Raw genomic sequence first — 20,786 nt, 5'->3', positions numbered from 1 at the left:
TTTTATCTTTCGGAACCATGGCAGAGGAATGGAGGAATTCAGAATGAAGATGAAACACACTGGGGGGTGCAAACCTTTCAGTCAGTAGTTCAGCATCAATGTCTTGGGAGCTACAGAACGATGACATCACACTACAAAGGTAACATATAAAATGCTAAGCTCCTTACATATTTTGTTTGCCGCTCTTTTTGGCACTCAAAATTCTATAACATGCTGTAACATTGCTGTTCTTTTCCTGCTCTCTGGCCCAATAAAGTCACCATGATCTGGGAATTTTAACAAAAAATATCCAGCTTGGTTTCAAGTGAAGACAAATTGATATTCAGGCCACAATCCAAGCATGCCTACTGACCCAGTATATTTACAAATATTACATAACCTGAAGTCAGAAAATAAGATGAAGTAATAAACACACTGAGATCTTTTCAACAGCTGTCTTAGCAATAAACTCAGAAATACAGATACACACACATTATTTAAATTTAGGTGATCTTGCGAGAGATAAATAAAATTTATTTCACGCTAAAGTGCTTCAGTTCAGTGGAATTCTAATTATACCACCAAGAGCAAGAGACACATGAAACAGTCAGCAAAAAGCATTAGAGAAAGCCTGTCTCACAGCAAGGACTATTTTGAACTAGAGATACAAAACACAAACCAAGGCAGCCGTGACCTGGATTTCACTTGAGTATTTTCACTTTTCCTGCCTAGAAAGAATTTGCATATTAGCCAGTAATATAAACAATTATAAATAGTGAGCAAGCCAAGACTTCTACGAAATAGAAATTACTGGCATGAACAGTAAATCTGATGCATTTGGTAACCACCTAGGGCATGCAATAGCAATTCAATGCAGTTCATTTGCAAATTCTTCTGGCTAAGAAATTCCAGACAGAAATACAGCTGCTCTGTGGCTGCTGGCCTTCCAAACCACTCTCTTACAGCTTCCGTCTACATTTTCTAACTTAAATACGAAACTTATTACTTTGTAACCAATTATTACCAACCCATGTGTCACATTTCAGGCAAATAATATACTTTAAATAATTTCAAATGTAAATTAGATAAATTGACTGCTATTGAAGGTATTTTTATAGTAACACCTGCAAAATATCCTGATAATAAGACATTCCTCCCAGACTATAGAGGGAAATTTGTGTTCATTCACCTACTCCAAAATCAAAATTGTTTGGCAATAATTTTGCTATTATGGTACTTATTTCTAGAGCATCAATCAAAGTATTAAACATACACCCAAATATACTAAGAGCATCAATTACTGTGTGAGTTGAAAAGCAATCAATTTCAGAGTTCATCTGGACAATGCAGTGCACTTACACCATTAACAATAATTTTATCTTGAAATTCCAGAAATGCAAGGAGAACCTAGCTGAAAATATGACTGCTTGTCACATAAACACTCTGTCTTTATCTAGGGGTCAAAAACACAGCTTTGAAAATACTGTAAGTCTTGTCCAGATGAAAAAAACCCAACCTAAGCTGGCACAGATAAAAAGCTCAAGGAAAGACAGACTCAAACCAGCAAAGCCACATCTTGTTAAAGCATATGTCCCATGTCTACAATACTTTTAACACATGCTAGAGCATACTGGATACATTATCACATTTATTTCCTTGACAACAAAGCTAGAATTAATAGTACAGGGTAGTCCTTGTTCAAAAGACCTAAAATTCAAGAGGAAGCAATGGAAGTATCAGCTGTATTTTCAGATGCAGTCTGAGAAGTTTTTCTGGGAAGCTAACAAAAAGCCAAAATTGTTGAAAATTTACTGGTTAACTAGAAGTCCTTCCTGAATGTTGCTCTGTGCCTGGTAAAATAATCCAAATAAAGCAAAAATAATGAAATCTATTTTAAATAAAAAGTGTTTGTAAAAAAAGTTATTTGAAAATAAAACCTTTCCATATTTCAGGTTTCTTTTTTTTTCCTTATAGCTGAGGATTAAAAAAGAATTTTAAAGCCAATGGAAACAGAATGTGTTGCAATAGCCAAGTATATTTGTCTCCTGCAAGTTTCTAAAAACACCACATTTTCTCCAGTACTGATCTTGGATACTGGATTTAGGAGAGTTCTCCTGAAAATACCTTACATCAAGCTGTGCTTGGTCTCAAGTACTAAATTCTCATTGTGATTTAGCAGAAAGGCATATTTTCTTACTATTGTCCCATATCTAAGGTTCCTTCCACCAGAAAACCCCTGAGGTACACCAAAAATATTGCCCTTGCTTTTTACATTTCTAATGCATGCCATAAAACAACTTTATTTCTCTATTTAGAAGACTGTCATAAAAAAAACAGTGAGATGTTTCTAAAGAAAATACTCCTGTGAGAATTTGGTTTATTCCACATATACCGTGTATGATTTCCACAGCTCCTGGACTCTCAAATAAAGATTTAAGGTCAATAAATAATTTTTCTTTTCTTTAGCAAATGAAGAGAATGAAATTAATTACTTTATGTTCTCATTAACTTATTAATGTAAAAATCTGTTTAGGATGCAATAATATATATATTATATATATATAATATATATATATATATATATAAAACCCAGAGAATTTACTTGCAGCAGTGAATTAAAAGAAGGACTGAGATTCCCAGCTACTCAGATTTCGTTTTATAGAAATAAATTTACTACTATGACTTAAACTTATAGCTGGACTGTACTTGGTGGACACGGCATGACCTTATCATTTATCTGAGAAAAAAAATTCAATAGTAATTATGAATATGAATGATGCTCATCATGTCTTCAGCTAAGGCTCACCCTCATTTCACACCATGCCCTGTGCTAGATGTCCAAATGCACCTTCAGCAGATGTGGCACTGACAACACACCTGGAAGGGAACAGAACTTCAGCTCTGGTGTGCCCCACACACTCACAGATAAAATGCAAGGCTGCACTAAGAAGTGCAGCTCATGCTGTAACAGGGAGAAGCTGGAGAGTTCAGCACTGTGAAATGCAGCCCTGCTCACAATCCCAGCCTGGCTTGGATTGGAAGGGACCATAATGATAATTTGTAATCATTTGTACCCCTTGCTTGTCGCTGTCCAGGCGGTCGCGACACAAAGCAGAGACCTCACGCAGTCTCAGTTGGCAACACTTTATTTCTGAACATGGCTAACTTTTATACACTTTTCAATTGTTTATACTTCTCCTACACTTACTATTGGCCACAATAAATCAACATAATACTATTGGTGAAGAGTTATAGTGACTTCACATCCAGCTGCAAGGTTCTCTTATCTTTCTTCTCTCCATCTCCTTGGTTACAGCCTTGGAGAGAGCTCCTTATCAGCTTCTTCTTACTTCTCGACTTCTTCTCGCTCCTTCAGCTGACAGGCCCGCTGTTAGCCCCTTCCACACTTGCTATGGGCAGGGACACCTCCCACTCAACTGGGCTGCTCAGAGCCCCAGCAGAATGAACCTCACAGTGCCAGCAAATGGCTTTTTGAGATCTAAATGTTAAATCAAGGCACTGGCAAGAATCTTTTCAGTCTATGCGACTGCTGTGTATAACCACTAACACATACAGGTCCACCTAAATGAACATACACAAATATGGATCCTGACAATGATATGAAAAAATGTCATTCTTGACTGCAGGCCCCTACAAAGAAATCTACTTGAACTCTAATGTTAGAAAAAGGGCATTTGTGGGGTTTTTTGGGGGGTGGGGGTTTCAACTTTTTGAATGGAAACCAAAAATGAGAATAATGTCCCTAGAAAATTGTGTTTAAAAATAATTATACAAGTATAAAGCAGCAATATAAAATAAAAAGAATATTCCAAATCTCACTAAGGAACACTGCTTCTATAAACTATGTCATCAATTCCTAATTTTAATGTAAATCTAGCAGTTCAAAAAACGATGCCAAGGGAATCGATTTATTCCTATAGAATGAATATATTACCTTCACTCTCTTTGTGATTGTGATATAATGCAAAATCATGTATTTTATTTTATAGATTTTTATAACTAACATCATCTCTACTTTTGCTGAAATAACATTCAAGATTATATCCTAAATGAAGAAAAGTAACTTTTTTACAACTTAAGATACAATAGATTAGTGAAAATTGTGATGTACGTATTTCAAGTTTATTCCCATCTGACTTGTTAATTAATATTTTCATTTTTAAAAAACCCAACCCACCCCAAATAACAGCAATAAATTCACACTGAATTCCATTAAAGATGGAATCTTATGTTGTGGTTGTCTTGTTTTAAGCATAGCACTGAAAAGGTGGACAGATCAGACTACTGCTGCCAGTCAACATAGATTTTATGGCAGCCACATATTAGATTAAACTACAGAACTATATTTAACCTGAGAAGATAGGGTCCCATTTACGTAATCCTACTTCAGGAGCTTCTAATGAGTTAGTGCAGCCTAACCCAGATATGCCTGCCAGCAAGTCCCCTGCTCTTTCATGTCAACTCAATGATGAGAGTACAATTTCATTGTAAAAATTGCTGCATAGCACAAAGAGTACTCTTGTTAATAATGGCAATCATCAATATAATCAGTAACCTAAAAACAGACTTCTGCCTAATTCATCCCATATTTTATCCCAGACACTTTATTTGTATTATATTTGCTATGTAACTGTAGTCAGTGTTATTAAAGAAGAGATTCCTAAGGCAGGGGAATATGCAGTCAATGGAATTAGGTAAGTAAAAAGATTGGTGAGTTCTTTGACACTAGAGCATTCACTAGAGAGAGCAGATGCCTGCATTTACAAGTCAATGAACACATGAAGAAACTACTGAAAGATGCTTTAGGACTCAAATTATACGTTAAGCGAGTTATTATCACAGTGGCCTCTTTTTCCCCTGAAAATCTACTGACAAAGATGCTCATCCATCTCAGAGAGGTCTTCATCTTTCAGAGAGCATCCTCTGAGAGTCGTGCTTCCCCAGCTGAGGGTCCTGCATCCCACCAGCTGCCCAGCAGGCACATATGGCACGTGGGGATCAGTAGGGCTGGGGTGCATGGCAACATCTGCCAGCTGATCAAAAGTGGCACTAATGAAATGCTAAAAGCAGATTAGATCACCCCTGCATGCTGAAAGACAGCTGTAGGGACAAAAGGTGTATGGGAAGAGCACCACATTAAGATTACAGATGGGAAAAGGAGCAAGGAAAAGGATGAAGCTGTTCAGAACATGCTTTCTGACCCATCATCTACTGTAAACACCCTGCCAAATACAATCACACTGCTGCTTGAAATCAAGCATAGCATGAAATGCAAAACTGTGATGTAAAAAACAAGGACAGGAAAAATATTACTGAAAACAGAAGAAATAGTCAAGAATTCATCATTACAAATTGTCATTGCATCACACAACTTCAGTTCCTGTTGTTTACAGATTTGGCTGTGTTTAAAGGGTTCTGCACTTGAAGTTCATCTCAACAAATGATCCCAATACAAAAAATGTATATGTATAAAAATAGTTTGAATTTCAGTATCGCTAAGTTGCTTTCTGTACACTGTCTCTGCTGATATTGCACATAGAGGAAAAGCACTAAAAATGCAGCTCAAAGAGAGGTCATTCTGAACATCACATTTTCTCTGGGACACTCACAGGTCTTTCTCTGTTACTGTATCAGGTCCACAGATTTCAAGATCCAGAGCAGAGCAACTATACTAGGCATGGAAACACGGCATTCCCAAAACCAAACAAGGCCAATAGACCATAAACGTGGCATCTTGGCTTCAAATGCTAATTATTTCCCTGCAAAGCTACAGCTGAAGTCCAGTGGGAAGTGCTTTTACTAATTTAGCTCTTCACAAAGGAAATACAGAGGTGCCTCAAAGATAAACAGTTTACATTTATTTTACCTCAATATTTTCTAAAAAAAACTCGATGACAGGAAAGCAACAAACAATGGCCTCCCATCTAGCAGAAATTTTGTCATTGGCTTGGCTGTTCACATGAAATAATTAATCCTAATGGGAGAGACGGAGATGTGAACCCTCCTGCAACAACCCGGTCATTCAGATGAAGTGCAGAAAAGGGGAAGGCACTGAACCATCTCACAAGCAGCTACATCTTTGTGAGCATCATATTCTGACAATGAGGTGAAAGATTGGGAAGGGAAAGTCTAAAAGTTAATTTTCTGTGCATGTGGCTTCGGTAAACTGAATGATTGATTTTTAGCATTCTTTTCAAGCTCAAGAAAGCTAATCTGTATGTCCAAGAAGAAAACAATACAATCAGTAGAAAACCTGGCATTAAACAATGACTCAGCATGCTGACTGAGCCTCAAGCTCTGAATAAAGTATTTATAACATATTCAAAATTTAGAAGGGTGGCTGCACTCCCTTGAAGAGAAAAAGAAAAGGTATTAGTGAGCCAAGTAGTAAGCTAACAAAAAGCAAAAATCAGAAATTAGAAAATAAGTAGCTTGCTATTTAAAAAAAGACCAAAAGGTCACTTTTCTTAATGTAAGGGCAATTCAGAAAAAAATCCTTTAACAAAAACACTGTAAATACTCTGGAAATTTAAAGTCATCCAACATGACATGCTCTTGAAGTAAAAAGCTGATGTTGAATTCAGAAATATGAATTCCACGCTTAGCACTAGTAAAATTTATTATAAAATATATTTCTTTGGCATTATAAAGGTAAATTTGAATCTGATTACTAACATGTATTATTACAAATGCATAAGATAAAGACATATTATGAATATTCATTAAAATGTCTTACTCAAATGCATAATGATCTGTGTAGACTGAAATATATATATTCTATCCGACAAAGAAAGAATCTCAATGGAAGAAAAGAAGCAATTATGTAAAAAGGAAATGCAGAATGAAACATACCAGAAAGAGCTGAAATTCAAGTTACACATGAGGTTTAGGTGCTTCATGAATAAAGAAGGAAGAAAACCTCAATAAGTGAGAAATCATGCGATGAAGAAAAGAGAGAAAGTGTCTCAACTAGGTATACAATATTATGCAGATTATGGTACAGCCATATGAAACATCAGCATATAAATTCTACTTATCAGAAACAGAATGACTTTTAGCCAAGTTAGAAAATGCAAAGCTGAGCTCCAGCTTACACATCAACACTATGAATGTGGCATCTTCCTACTGGCTCAATATCTTGTCCAGAAGGATGACCAAGGAATTTATTGCTTTCCTGCCATGTGGATAGGCAGAACAATAACTAAACAACCATCAGTTCTGAGTACACTGCTTTCTGCCTTATCAGGAACAGGATGATAGTTTTGTCTCCTTGACATACTTCCATAGCCAGCACTCCAAACACAGACACAGGAAATCAAATTCCCTTGGCATTAAAAGATGAAATAAATCTCTGCACAGAGACTATTATTCCCCACACATCTACTCAGGAACAGAAGCAGAGCCAAATTCTGATCCAAGTGGCAGATTTTTTCTCTGCTACTTTCAGTGTTGTAGACATCAATTCTGAATTGTATTGCTCAGCATCACTACAGGAATATCCAAGGCAAAAATCACTCAAATATACAAGTCTGACCACATACTGCAAGTTAAGGCCCCTGTGAACCCCCATGTTCTTAGAAATACTTTCTTTTTTTATCTTGTAGTAAAAAAAATGATTGTTTACCTGATTTTCAACACAAATACCACAGCAATCTACTCCAACATCACAAAACCAGGGAAAGAAACGCAAAACTTAATGGAACTTCTTAAGTAATGAAGCTTTGATATTTAATTGATTTGCTTGAAACTATGAACTTCCAAAATCAGAACACTGCTTTAACCTGACAGTCCCATTGAGACAAATATTGCATACTACACTGCAGCTTTATTCTAAGCTATTTATTAGCAAAAACACCACCTACAGCATGCAGAAAAGATATTGCCAACAAAGAGCTGCCTTTGAACCTCTGCTTGCCATGGTTATAGGATAAAGCTTCATTTTCTCATCTGTATAGGTACTACCCAGTCTAGTTTGAAGCCCAGATGACAGAACCAAGGGTTTTCAGTCTACAGTGCCACTCTACAGCTCTACAAGTCAGGATTTCCTGCAACTCATTTCCAACATTCCTCTTGGCCTCAGGTGTTTATTAGTTTATATTTATTTAAACAGCACTTAAGTCTTCAGCCACCATTTCTCCAACATCTTGCTCACCTAAGTCAAGCAACCCTAGATACCACAATGCAGAATATTAGTTAACCAGAGAATCACAGAACATACTGCTCCAATGGGATCTATAACCTTCATACAGCACAGAAGATGGTGCTGGGACATACTTTAAAATATCTGAAAAAAATAAGTACTCTTTAATCAATGGGATGAAGTCTCTGTAAAGAGGTATCAAGCTAGAGTGCATGTGGTCTTGTTTAACCGGCTGTAAGTCAAAAGGATAGAAGTGGCCAAGGAAAGAAGACCAGAACAAACCGGGGGATCCGCAGTCAGAATGTGCAGGACCAGGTGCTGTCATTATATTGCAAGAGTTCTATTATCATTACATTGCAAGGGTTCCATATTGCCAGAGTTTCATACCTCCTTGACGCTTCTCATAGGCAGCTCCTCTAAGCACTGACTCTTCCTCGTCCTCACAGCAACCAACCAACTCCAGTTCCCCTCAACCAACCAATCCACTCTTTTATAACACTCCTCATCTTATTGGCTACAGAGGCAGCCTGTTAAATTTTAATAATTAACCCATCTGCAACTCTTTATGGGATAAGACTACTTGCTATACTACCTTTATTTACCTATATTCTATTCCCCTACAACCAGGTTCCAAAGGGAATGATTTTTGCTGTCAGTGAGTCATAACATCTCAGTGGAGCACACCGAAAATATTTACCTGGAAAAAAAAAAAACCAAAATAAAATCCAGAACTACTTGACAGTTTTCCATAGAGGAGAAATTATTAATAGTCACAGAAGCCTTGCTTAACACATGTACTTCAAGCCATCTCTCTGCTCTTGATGTTTTGTTTGACAAGTCTAGTACAATTTTATGTGTTACCCAAGAAGAGTCACAAGACAGAGCTCCTGTGTACCACAGTTCTCTATGCTGATATCCAGCTAAAGCACATGTAGAGGACAAGCCTGCAGTTTACTACAACAGATCAAGAACACAATCAGGTTGACTCTGACCTCTCCCAAATTTATGTAAGGATGAAATGTTTCTCATCACTGTAACAGTGGCCTTTATAAAGACATAGAGTGAGGTCTTTTTTCCTCTGGAGTTGCATATGTGCTCTTTGCACAGCAAGTTACACTGAGGACAGCAATGGCCATGGTCCTATACCAATGGTGTTTGCCCCTAAATGAATGTGACACGCAGCATTTCAACCAAACACCTTGGAGCCAAGCCCAGTTTTAAAAGCCAGAGCAAAAATTAACAAAGTTCCCAAAACATTAAGAAAGACTATCTAATGTGTTACTTAGAGAAAGTTAAATCCTATCAAAAGACAGGTAAGACCATTTGCACCCAATGTACAACATCTGAGGATTTCCACACTGATGTAGGTCTGCTGAGAGCTACCAAAGTACGAGCATTATTTACCCTGCTTATGTGCTCCATGCAACATGGAAGCTGCAGGGATACACATTACTGACAGACTCACTCAGAAAGACCAGTCAAAAAACTGACTCTTCATTTTTTCAGTAGGCAGGAGCACCCACCACCTGCACAACTCACTGCAACCAAACACTCACTTCCAAATATCCAACTGGAGGCTCACAGACCCATAGTGAATGGATAATCCAGCACTCTCAAGGCAATAGTCACTGCCTTCTTTATTGCTTTATCCTTCTCACTGGCTACAATGAGGGAAACACTGCATGTACACACTGCAAGAACTCCCCTGCTTCAAAGGCACAGCCATTTCTTGTCATCCAAAACCTACCATCCCCATCCATCCCTAGGGACTGGGGTGCTTTAAGAATATACCCCCTGTCCTGCACTCAAAGTGTCAGTCTATCAAGAGTCTACAGCAATTATCAACACAGGCAAAACCACATAGCCAGGAACCATGGTCTGCCAGGTTAGCACACCCTTCATGACCAGTCAACAATGTTAAGTTCGGAAACAAACACAGAATTATTGCTGGTGCATCTCCAGTACCTTCTACGTTTTGTCCCCACCTTCTGGGAAACTTCATCCAGGTCTGAGGTCTGCCACCAAACAGAACAGACTCAGAGAGCACATGCACATTTGGAGGTCAAATGCATCAGTGGATAAGGAATAAATACAGCTCCTGAACATGAAGCCTACTGAAAAATGCTAATAAGTTCTAGGGCAGTTCAAATGAAAGGGCTTGGCACATGAACTGAAAATAAAACTAAGGACAACCAATGAAGTCCTAACAGCATAGGTATGGATGATACAAAGCTTGATTACATGGATTTTCATAGGTAGGTTTAATGAGTCTCAGAACTACAATACAACCTGATTATATTTATTGACATTGTAATTAATAAGTGTACTGTGTTAGTTTTATACTAATATAAAGAATTAGCACCACAGAAGAAGGTCTGTGCACTTCAATTATTTAAGTTTTCTTCTGTGGCTCCAAAGTCACATTTATCTACTAAAATCCTTGGAATACATAGAAGCACCAACTTACAGTCCCACTTTTCAGGGCAGGTTTCATCAGTCAGAAATACCTGCAGCATAGGCCATGCTAAAAGCTGGGGGAAAAAATCCAAACTTTAGACTTTACTTCAGATTATTTACTGCTGATTGAAGAATGATATATATGTAATCAAAGCCCCAAAACTGTAGCAGCTCTTCCCATGCACAGAGGTCAGGGTCACAATGAGTGTAACTCCTACTGTCAATCTCACTGCCTGGACTGGGTGTTATTTACATCCAGTGCAAATTCAGAACTCATGCAATAAAGGTGATGAATGTATGGATGATGGATCCATGTTATAGAAACTGCAGCTGAGATCAGAATCAAATGAGTCAGTGTCAAGAGGGTTCTTATTTTTCTACTTTAAAATCTACAGCCTTTGCAAAGGAGGAGCCATGACAACGTATCTATCATGCACAGGGTGGGGTGCATCTCAGGCGGTATGAAACAGGAAAAAGAAAAAATGCTCTGTGTAATTCAAAACCCCCCAAAATAAGAGTTTCATATTGCACAGCTTCATTGTTAAAGAATGTATCCCAGACTTAATGATTCCTTCCACATAAAAAAAAAAATTTCAGAAAACAGAATGACATGGCTTAATCTGTGCAGAACATGTACTCCTCCATCACGACAAAGCACAACAAAATAAGAACATGCAGCATTTTGACATCAACAAAGCTGCCTACATAGACGCCCACTCTTTCTTATTTTCTCTGCAGCATATTTTTTTAACTCACTCATTTCCTTCTGCATCTTTCTCAGCATTCTTGACTTACCTACTCCCCATACAGCTTCTTCAGACTTGTTTTCACATGAAGACTGACCATGGAAATAGTTACTCCCTTACAGACAGTTCAGAATACAGCATCCATTTTACTTTTTCCTTTTCCCTCTTTATTTATATTCCAATAAAATAATTTCCTTGAGAAACAGAGATGTTATTCCAGAGTATCTGAAATAACTAGAGCAGGAGAGTCATTCCACAGAGCTAAGCTTCATGCTGTGATAGATTCACACATTTGGTCCCACCTCCCACTAAGGAGCTGGCAATTACTGCATTCCAGTGCAGGACCATGGATTTTTTCCAGCTCCCTTGGTCCACATGCTGGTTACAGCTGATTATAGCAGCTGAAGCAGCAATGCATTTTTGCATCAGATGTGCAAAGGCTAGACATACTGCACTGGGTATGAAAGAGCAAACCTGCAGTATATATGGGGAGGTTTTCTGAAGATTAGAATTATTGTTCTTGACAATCATGATATTCACAGTTCTGCTTTACTGATTTCATACTTACAGATCTAAATCTCAAAAAATGCACTCTATTTATTACCTCAAGTGATAAAGGAAAACATCCCTCTAAAGGTTTTAGATTTTTCTCTACTTTGTGTGAGGAAACAGCAAATAATTGGAATCCTGCGTTGCTTTTGTGCTATTTGAAGGATTAGCTCCTCCTCAATTCCAGGACAATACATACATTAAGTACACTAAGTGCTGTGATTAGAGCTTAAACACTGTTTAAATAAGACACATCTCCAACGCATCCCCTTGTAAAGCATAATTTATCATTATTATGCAATTATGTTGAAGTGCTAGTATGCAGGAATCTTCTATTTCACCCAGTTCATCAGATAGGCTCATGAAACAGATTTATCTGTATGTTAATTCTTGGAATATTTTCTGATTACACACAAAATTCTCTGCATTTAAACTTTTACTCTTAAAAAGCACAGCTTTTTTACCCAATACCTACATTCCAAATATCTCACTAAATAGACAGACTAAATCTAGCTCTGATATAGCTAACCATGGCTATGGTCACAGCTCCCTTTTTGATGCAGAAGTAGGCATCTACTTTTTAGACTACATATAATCTAGGAAAGGCTAAGGTGAAAAGATGAGGAAAAAAAGTACAAAAACTTCTAAAAATCTTTCAGGCTTTCTTACACAGTGGACAGTAGCCAAAAAAAATCTGCAAACAATAATATCGACACAAAATATTTGTTATTGACATAAAGGCAGGATTGGTAGTTAGCTGAATGCAGGAAAGCTTTGCATTTTTGCTTCAAGACATAGTAATAGCTCCAGCCTCCCAGCTGGTCAAATATAGAATCTAAAAAATTCTGAGAAATTTCAGCATATGATGGCAATCTACAAAAAAATCCAAACAAAGCCAGACAAAACCCAAAATAAATAAACAAACAGAAAACCCACAACCAAACCAAATTAGAAAACATTAATAAAGGGATATAATGAGCTTAGAGGGATATAATGAGTTGTCAGGAACAAAACAGTCCAAAAGATTCATTTTTCAAGGTGACTCATTGCGAAGAATGCAAGTTCATGCCATTCATCAGTGAAACTTGACCAAAAATACAAAAAAAGCCTCATCTAACCTCTGCAATCAAGCATGTATGTCTTAAGTCCTGCAGCAGGAGATTTCTTTTCAAGACTTCAACCATTTCACACATGTAGTTTGAAATTGTCCCACAAATGCAAAAATTAGTCATAGGGGACTCAGAGGCAGCAGAAGCATTTAAGGCTCATTTCCGTAGGAAGCCAGGCTGCAGCAAATTTAATTAAAGTTTTTTGTAAGAGTTTGCCATTTTACTAAAAAAACTCAGAATTACCAGAACAGAAGACAGTAAGTGCTGGGGCACAGCATCCCATCCTCCCTCCCATCCTACATGGTAGAGGCCAAAGCCTCATGCTGAAGCTAACAGGATGATTATCCTGAGGAGGATTATGCTGCACAGAGAAGCTGAAGTCTGCCTTTGTGAGAATTAAGTCCATCATTCTTTCTAGTCAGATGAACTATTTTCTTTTGCCATAGTTCAGATAAATTATCAATTGGTCTTCCTCAAAATGATTGCATCTCAAAGAACTTCTTGATATAAGAAGGTGGCATTAAATGTATTTGCAGATTTTTTTACTTTTTTTTTTAAGGACTAGTGAGTCCAGAAAAGGATTGAAGAGGAAAAAGCTATTAATTCTTTTATAAGAAATAAAAGTCTGTCACATTAAATTAGCAGAGTATAATTATAGCATAGTCTATATCTAACAAGCTTAGCAATAAATGATTGAGCCATGATCTGTTCTACAGGAAATGCCAAGACGTGACTCAAGTAGATCAATATAAGGTAAAACATTGTGAAAGTGCTGCTTTACACCTTGATATGGAAAAAAAAAGGTCTGTTCTTGGGGTTTAATTTCTCATTTCTAAGCAATATAGAGAAGGTACATCTCCCAACACATTCTCTCCATTCTGACAGGATGCACAGTGAAGAAAGCACTACAGGAAGCAGTTACTCCAAAATCAGAGTAGTACTTGCATCTTAGGGACTCAAACAGAATAAGAATCACTGTCTCACAAAGTAAAACCTTCACCCTAGAAACATGTCCTGATTACACTCAGGGCAGACATGCATCACATCACCACAAGTATTTATAAACATGGATAATAAGCTTGTTCAGAGAATTAGCAGTTCACAAGAAAACAAGGCTTGTGTCTTTGGGTGGTAGTTCAAATGCAAGCTAGTGAGAAGAAATGCAAAATATTGGACATTTTTTTTCACAAACAGAAGCATCGCAGGGCAGTAAATAAAAAGCTACCAGATGCTGGATACTGCTCTAGATAGAAAACAGAAAAAGAAAATAAAATCTCAGCCTCATAATCACCGACATTTTGGAAAGTCTTACTAAAATAGTCTATTTTAGTTAGATAAGATGTTCCTTGTTCCAACTGTTGAAGAAGAGGAGTAAGATAATTTTGGAAGAATGCACAGAGGATTGTTCTGCAATGGCTCACACTTTCATCATACAAGCAATAATAATAACAACAATAGTAGCACCTCAGTTTCAATTGCACCAACATACCACTTGGCTCACCTCATCTAAAAATAAATAGATAATGTTAGGATTAAATTGTAGTTATATTCACAAGGGAAAACAAAAAAATCACCTCACCTGCACAGCAAAGTCAATGCAATCAGATCTGCAGACAGTGCCCATAATGAAGGCTGAAAACGATGCTGCCCATGGCCAAAGGGACACCATTGATTGAGGTTACACCCAGAAGCCAAACATTTCATCTGCAGCACATGCTGAGCATCAGTGCTAAATCAAAAGTGAAACTGCAGAACGCAGCTGTGTGACTCTACTGACACTTCCTTCCTGGATGGAAAGGTAACAGCTATCACAAGGACAACCCAAAGCTTTCAGTCATAATGTCTTGTCAAATGCAAGTTAAATTTAAATGGACTAGGAAATATGAAAAACATACTTTCTGAAACAGCTCTCATTTCCCTTAATGTCAAGGTAAGGTGCTAGATAATGGGCAACATGGGGGTAAGATGGGCTAAAAGTAAGAAGAAAACTGAACAGAAACTTCAAAGAGTTACAAGAGACATCTTGATCCTCCTATAGTTGTGACTACATTGAGCATTTAATAAGGAATAAATAAGCAACACATGAACAAATACATTTAATATAAATAGCTCCTCTCTTAATTTTACACTGATTACAGAATGCCAGCTGGGATAAATATATAGGTTTTAAAAAACATCTGCAAGAAACAAATTAAGTAATATTTACATCAAAGTTCTCTTATTATCAGAACAAAGCAAAGATGTCCTTCAGCCATCTTCACTAAAAACAAAGTGAAGTCAAAGCAAAGCAAACCAATGTTGACTGTGCTTTTTGAGGATGACATAAAAATTATAAAAAAGTCTATTCATTACTTCTAAACATTACACAATTTAAGTGATTTTTGCTTCAATTTCACTTTTACTTCCAGAAGCTGGTTTCAGTTTATTGGATTATTCAGCATGTTAATAGGAAAGCACCAGAACAATTTCATGTGTATGTATGTTTATGTTTTTATAAAACGTGCATTGGGTAACCCTCCCTTAAAACCAAGTATTTGAAGGTAAATTAGGAATTACCACTCTATATCTTTGCCTTCATCAACATGTAATTTCCCATTGTGAACAAGACACAGACTGACTACAAGTTTCTGTGAACTAAGAGAACAAAAATAAACTAAGGAAATTCCCACTGTATTCCTCACTACATCAAGCATTATCCATTCCTGTCCAATTTAACAGCTCCAGGTGGGAGCCCCCCAAATACATCTGGCTCTTCATGTGCATTTATGCATGTGTTTGAGACCCTATATGGTAAAGAAAGAATGCATCAAATCCAAAGGCAGCTGTGGAATTAAATGCCAGATCTGTGAGCCTGGATTGTGTTGGGAGGAAAAGGGGAAGACCTCACCCACCACAGCACATGGCACAAGCCTCTCTTCAGCTGCCATTCTTATTAGACAAACAAAGTGATGAAATACTGCAAGTAAGGAAGTTACCAACAAAGTGATTAGTGATTTCTAAGAAAGGTTTAGAAAAGCATTCCATCTGCCAAAGACAAAGTTCTGTCATTTACAAAGTTGTGCAATGGATGGAAGTATCATGGAAAAAAGAATGAATGAAAAATTAGTTTAAACTACTACTGTGGTTCCGTTTTGCCCCACTGACAATGAATCTGCATCACTTTGATTGAACTACTGTAGATTTTTCCCTATTACTGAAGTTAGAGCTGATAAAGTTTGCTATTTTAAACAACCTTAGCAAAAACTAAACAGAAGAAACAAAATTTGCATACAGGAATAAAACTTCCCAAGATGGAAAAAACCCCACATTTTTAGATCATTAACTCAAGATATTTTATTGTAATATGTGGAGAAAACAATGACCATGAAATGGATTTTCCTTGCTAATGCTGAGTAACATTGCAATAAGGACCCTAAATTAACAGTTGTTCTAAATATGAAATTTTTTTTAATGAGAAACAAGAGAAGGAATATGTTTGTGCATATCAGTACACAAAGCTGCAATTAGGGCTTTGTGTATATTCTGAATATTGTGCCTTCAAAATGCAGCAGAACAGAGTTATTGAAAGTTGAGAGAAAAAAATCAGGATTACAGACAAGGACATGAGAAAGAGTTTGATGTTTCCTTTGATTGATGGCAGAGCAACTTTGGTTCAAAATTAATAAACTGAGACGCAATAATCAGTTGTACCTGACCAAATATCCTCTTACACAGAGGCAGCATGAAACCAACTCTGCTTTTATACAAAGGGGCAATCCAGTTTCACATTCTTCAGTACTTTCTGCTCCCTGACACGTATTTATGCCAGCTCCATCTGGCCTTGCACAATCCAGAAACACAGCCCAGGCCCATTTCCTCCTTCATATACTTGCTACTCCTACATCTCCCATCTTCTATCATAATCCAACCAAAATGTTCTACAAGAAAAAAAAAATCTATACATGGAATTAACTATAAACATTTGCATACTGACAAATTATACTTAAAGGCAGAAACTGACAGCAGAGCTGGGATGAACTGCAATGAAGATGGTGCTGTGGACATAAAGGTACTAACTATGGAAAACAAAACATGAGCTTGAATGAGATGGACCTCTAAGAGAAGAATCTTAAGAAACCTCTGCTCCATCACTCTGATTTGGAATTAACATTTGAACAGAGCACATCTCTTTCAGTTCAAGCCTCATTTATACCTCAGGTTCAACACATGGCCTCTTTTGAGGATATTTCCAACTCCTGCATTCCCGTAACAACAATCAAAGACATGAAAGAAGCATTCATTTAAGTGGAGAGTGAGCATTGCTCAGAGCAGAGCACTTCCAAAAAGCAAATGGAAATAAAAAGCTTTCATCTGCATGCAGGAGAACTTAAATATGTTAGGCAAATCTCTACACCAATGGCCTCTTACAGTACTCATGTCAGCCCGTAGCAGACAAGCTCCAGTGCCTCAGTAAAGTAGTCCCAGGAGTGGCCTCCTTGAACTTGTAGAGCACCTCTCCCAACTCATGGGTCTCTCCACCCATGAGAAGAATCACCTCTTCCACAAGATCCAAGATTCTTGGCCCTTCTGTTTGAATCTCCAATGTATCTATTCAAAGATTAGATTTGTATTAACAACCTAACTACTAACCCATCCAGAACCAAAAAGCTCAAACCTCAAAAGACCCCACACTACCTCAGGTGTAAGAAACAAAGTCATCCCAAGAAGTACAAACAGAGCAGAAACAGAAAACAAATGTTCCAAGCCATACACAATACCCCAGCTTTTGTATCACAGGAACTAATTTTAACATTATTAACAAAAAGGCATGGTTTTTTTCTTCAATGCGGAACAAAATCATCATGTCTAAAGATAATTAAGGCAAAATGTAAAGGTCTTTAGAAAAACCTTCCTGCCTAAATGCACCATGAATTAGTGTGTCTTACAATCACAAAACACTTATTTTCAGCAGGTTTTGGAAAAACAACACAAAGATATTCACCCTTTGCCATATAAAACCTGAAACTGAAGCTGGCATCTCACAGAGATGAAACACAGCAGACCCTAATAAGCATTACAGAATCCAGAACTCCTGCATAAATATATAGGCACATCAAGCTTACTGTCAGTGAGACCAACAGTATAAGAAGAGACAATACTGTGTATACATGATGGGTTCTAAGCATAGGGCAGGGATCTCATTGAGCAAAAGGAATCTCTGAATGAAGTGGGTCTCAATTCCTTCCCCCTTACAAAATTTGCCAGGATTTATTTTCTTTGTTCTTCTAATAATTCTATTAATTTTAAAATAAATAAATAGAGTCAGTTATCATTAACATCATTTCTTATGATTGTTTTGATTAAGCAGTGTGGTGCATGGAAGTCATTTGTAAGGCTAGTAAATGTATAAGTACCTAACAAAAATAATTCTTGCTAGTTAGTTAAGCCTGTGTTCATCCTCTTCTAATTTAGAGATCCTGCAAATCTGCAGTGACTTGCAGGCCTAGCCACTGCTTTAAGGGCTGATGGAAAGAACTTTCTTTAAAATCTCACCCATCCACTAGAACAAACCAGTCTAAATGGGGAACCAAGAGAGAAAATTTACAGTGTGTGCAGGTACTCCTGTGATCCAGCCCACTGGAGTGATCTGTTCTGTAGTGTTGCCATAGAAAATGGAAAGGAAGCCTCCAATTAGGGACGAGGTCACATTTAAGCAGAGATATTATGTAAATATCAGCCAGCCAGCACCCTGCAAAAAAAAATAAAATAAAGGCCTCATCCTGCCAGCCCTCCAAGGGCAGGCCTCGGGTTCGCTCCTCGAACATCGCTGCCAGCAGGACCCGGCTTGCAGGAGCAGGTGCCAGCGCCGGAGGTTGCCCGGGGACCCCCGGCACCGCACGTACGGCCCGGGCGGGGGCGGGCGGCAGCGCCGGGATGCTCGGGACCGTCAGTCCGGGATGCTCGGAACCGTCCTGCCGCCGTGCCGCGGCTACCGGCGGGGCTGGGGGAGCACGGGGAGCCCCGGAGCTGTCCCGGCCCCTCCGCGGCCGCGCCCCGGCCCGCTGATGGCTGCGGGGGAGTTGCGGGAGGGCGGGGGCCGGCAGGGACGGGAGGGTCGGAGCCGCCTCGCCCCGCCTGAGGACGCGCAGCCCCTGCCCTGCAAGGACCGGCCCCTCTTCCCTGGGCTTCCTCGCCCGTCGGGTCACCGGCACGGACGGGCGAGCGGAGAGGGACACAGCCTCGCCCCGCCCCGGGATGCACTTTTTTCCCTTAGGCATCTCGCACGACCAAAGTCTCCGAGCGCGGCAGCATCCTCCCTTCCTCCCTCCATCCATCCCTCCATCCTCCTTCCCCTGCCACGCCGGGCCCGCGCCGCCCCCGCATCGCCCACTCGTGCCCGCCGCCACTCACCCACTCCGCGGCCGGCGACGGCGGCAGGGCCCGGCGCAGCCCCTGCCCGCTCCTTCCCCGGGGATCCGCGGGCGCGATGCGGAGCAGCAGCGGCGCAGCAGCCGCACCTCGCTGCCGGGCGCGGGTCCCTCCCCAGCTGTCACCGGCGGCCCGCCCTCGGGGGCGGCGGCGGCCGGGCCCTGCCGCGGCCCCGCCCCGCGCCCGCCGCCGCTCGGGCCGCGGTGGATCCGCGGTGGATGCTCGATGGTCCCGCGGTGGATCCGCGGTGGATGCTCGGTGGTCCCGCGGTGGAGCCGCGATAGAGCATAGATTAAGAGAGTCGCCTCGCACGCCACGGGCACCGCGTCCCCTCGCTCTGTCCCCGCTTCAGCAGGTGCGGGCACGTCCAGCACGGAGTGCCCAGGGGACGAACCCATTTAATTTTTTATGTCACGCAAGAATTAGAAACGGAGTTGTCAGATCAGCTCAGCTGCCGGACGCCTCTAAATCCTGATGCCATTTAAAACCTCGTTCTTTTGTCAGAATGGAAGAGCATATCAGCTTGAAGCTCCCGGGCCCAGGCTTTGCTGTGGGTTTCAATCCAGACTGACTCCGCCATGCATCGGCTGTGAACGCACCTTTACTAAAATGCTGCTTGTGGTTATATTTCTGTTGATCCAGATTCAGGGATGACCCAGTGAATGCAGCAGAAATGTGTTTCTGTGAGCCAAGCACCAAGACCTCAGGGACTGGGAATGGTCGTGATAACTGGCTCAGTGTTACATTGATGGTTTATGCAGAATTTCTGTAAACTGGCCTCCAATCAAGGAGAAAATAAACAAGTTTACCACTCCATTTGTTTTGCTGTTGTTGCTGCTGCTGCTGTAGTGCTAGGTTTGTACTTAGTTTAAAAAGACAAGATGGCTATGGAAAAAAGAGATGAACAGGAATCACAATTTACAAGAAACATGCATCAGCCTCAGAAGATGCTCAAAGAAGTAGGTTGGTGGAGTTCAGGAGAGAGACGGCTCAGGGCAGCATCACAGGCACAGAAATTTGAGAAGGGAACACTTCAGTATTGCAGATAAAACTAACTCTATTGATGGCCACACTGAATGATTAAAATCCAAATTGGAATGCACATTTTAACACTCAAGGCAATTAAACAGAAACACCTTATAAGAATAAAAGGGAATATGCATTGCTGGCTGGTATGAAGTATCACTTAAATTTCTTTCCAAAGGGAGGCATTTCAAACAAGACCTAAAGGAATTCTTCCAGCCAGAATAACCCAAAAAGTTCCTTCTCTGTAAGAGAAAATGCTGCTTTTGATTTTAAAATCAATACAAATTGAATGTCCCAGTTGTTGTTAATTATTTCATATAGTTAATTTTTACCATTTTCTAAGAAAATTTC

At 39.4% G+C, this 20,786-nt stretch overlaps 1 protein-coding gene across 2 annotated transcripts in view; it reads right to left on the bottom strand.

Moving 5' to 3' along the window:
• Positions 1-19,505, bottom strand: part of JAKMIP1 (janus kinase and microtubule interacting protein 1) — a 144,938-nt gene extending 125,433 nt beyond the window's left edge. Inside the window, exon 1 of one of the 2 annotated variants that reach the window (XM_030948053.1) lies at positions 19,392-19,505. The gene's annotated coding sequence lies outside the window, so the exon portion shown is untranslated. Of the gene's footprint in view, positions 1-18,585; positions 18,615-19,391 lie in introns of those variants that run through there. The other variant, XM_030948054.1, reaches the window with a different exon arrangement.
• Between the last annotated feature and the right edge of the window lie 1,281 nt (positions 19,506-20,786).

The sequence above is a fragment of the Camarhynchus parvulus genome, chromosome 4 (genome assembly GCF_901933205.1).
Source record: "Camarhynchus parvulus chromosome 4, STF_HiC, whole genome shotgun sequence".
Classification (NCBI taxonomy): Eukaryota; Metazoa; Chordata; class Aves; order Passeriformes; family Thraupidae; genus Camarhynchus; species Camarhynchus parvulus.
The sequence above is the reverse complement of the archived record's forward strand: the minus strand, read 5'-3'. Positions and strand labels throughout refer to the sequence as shown.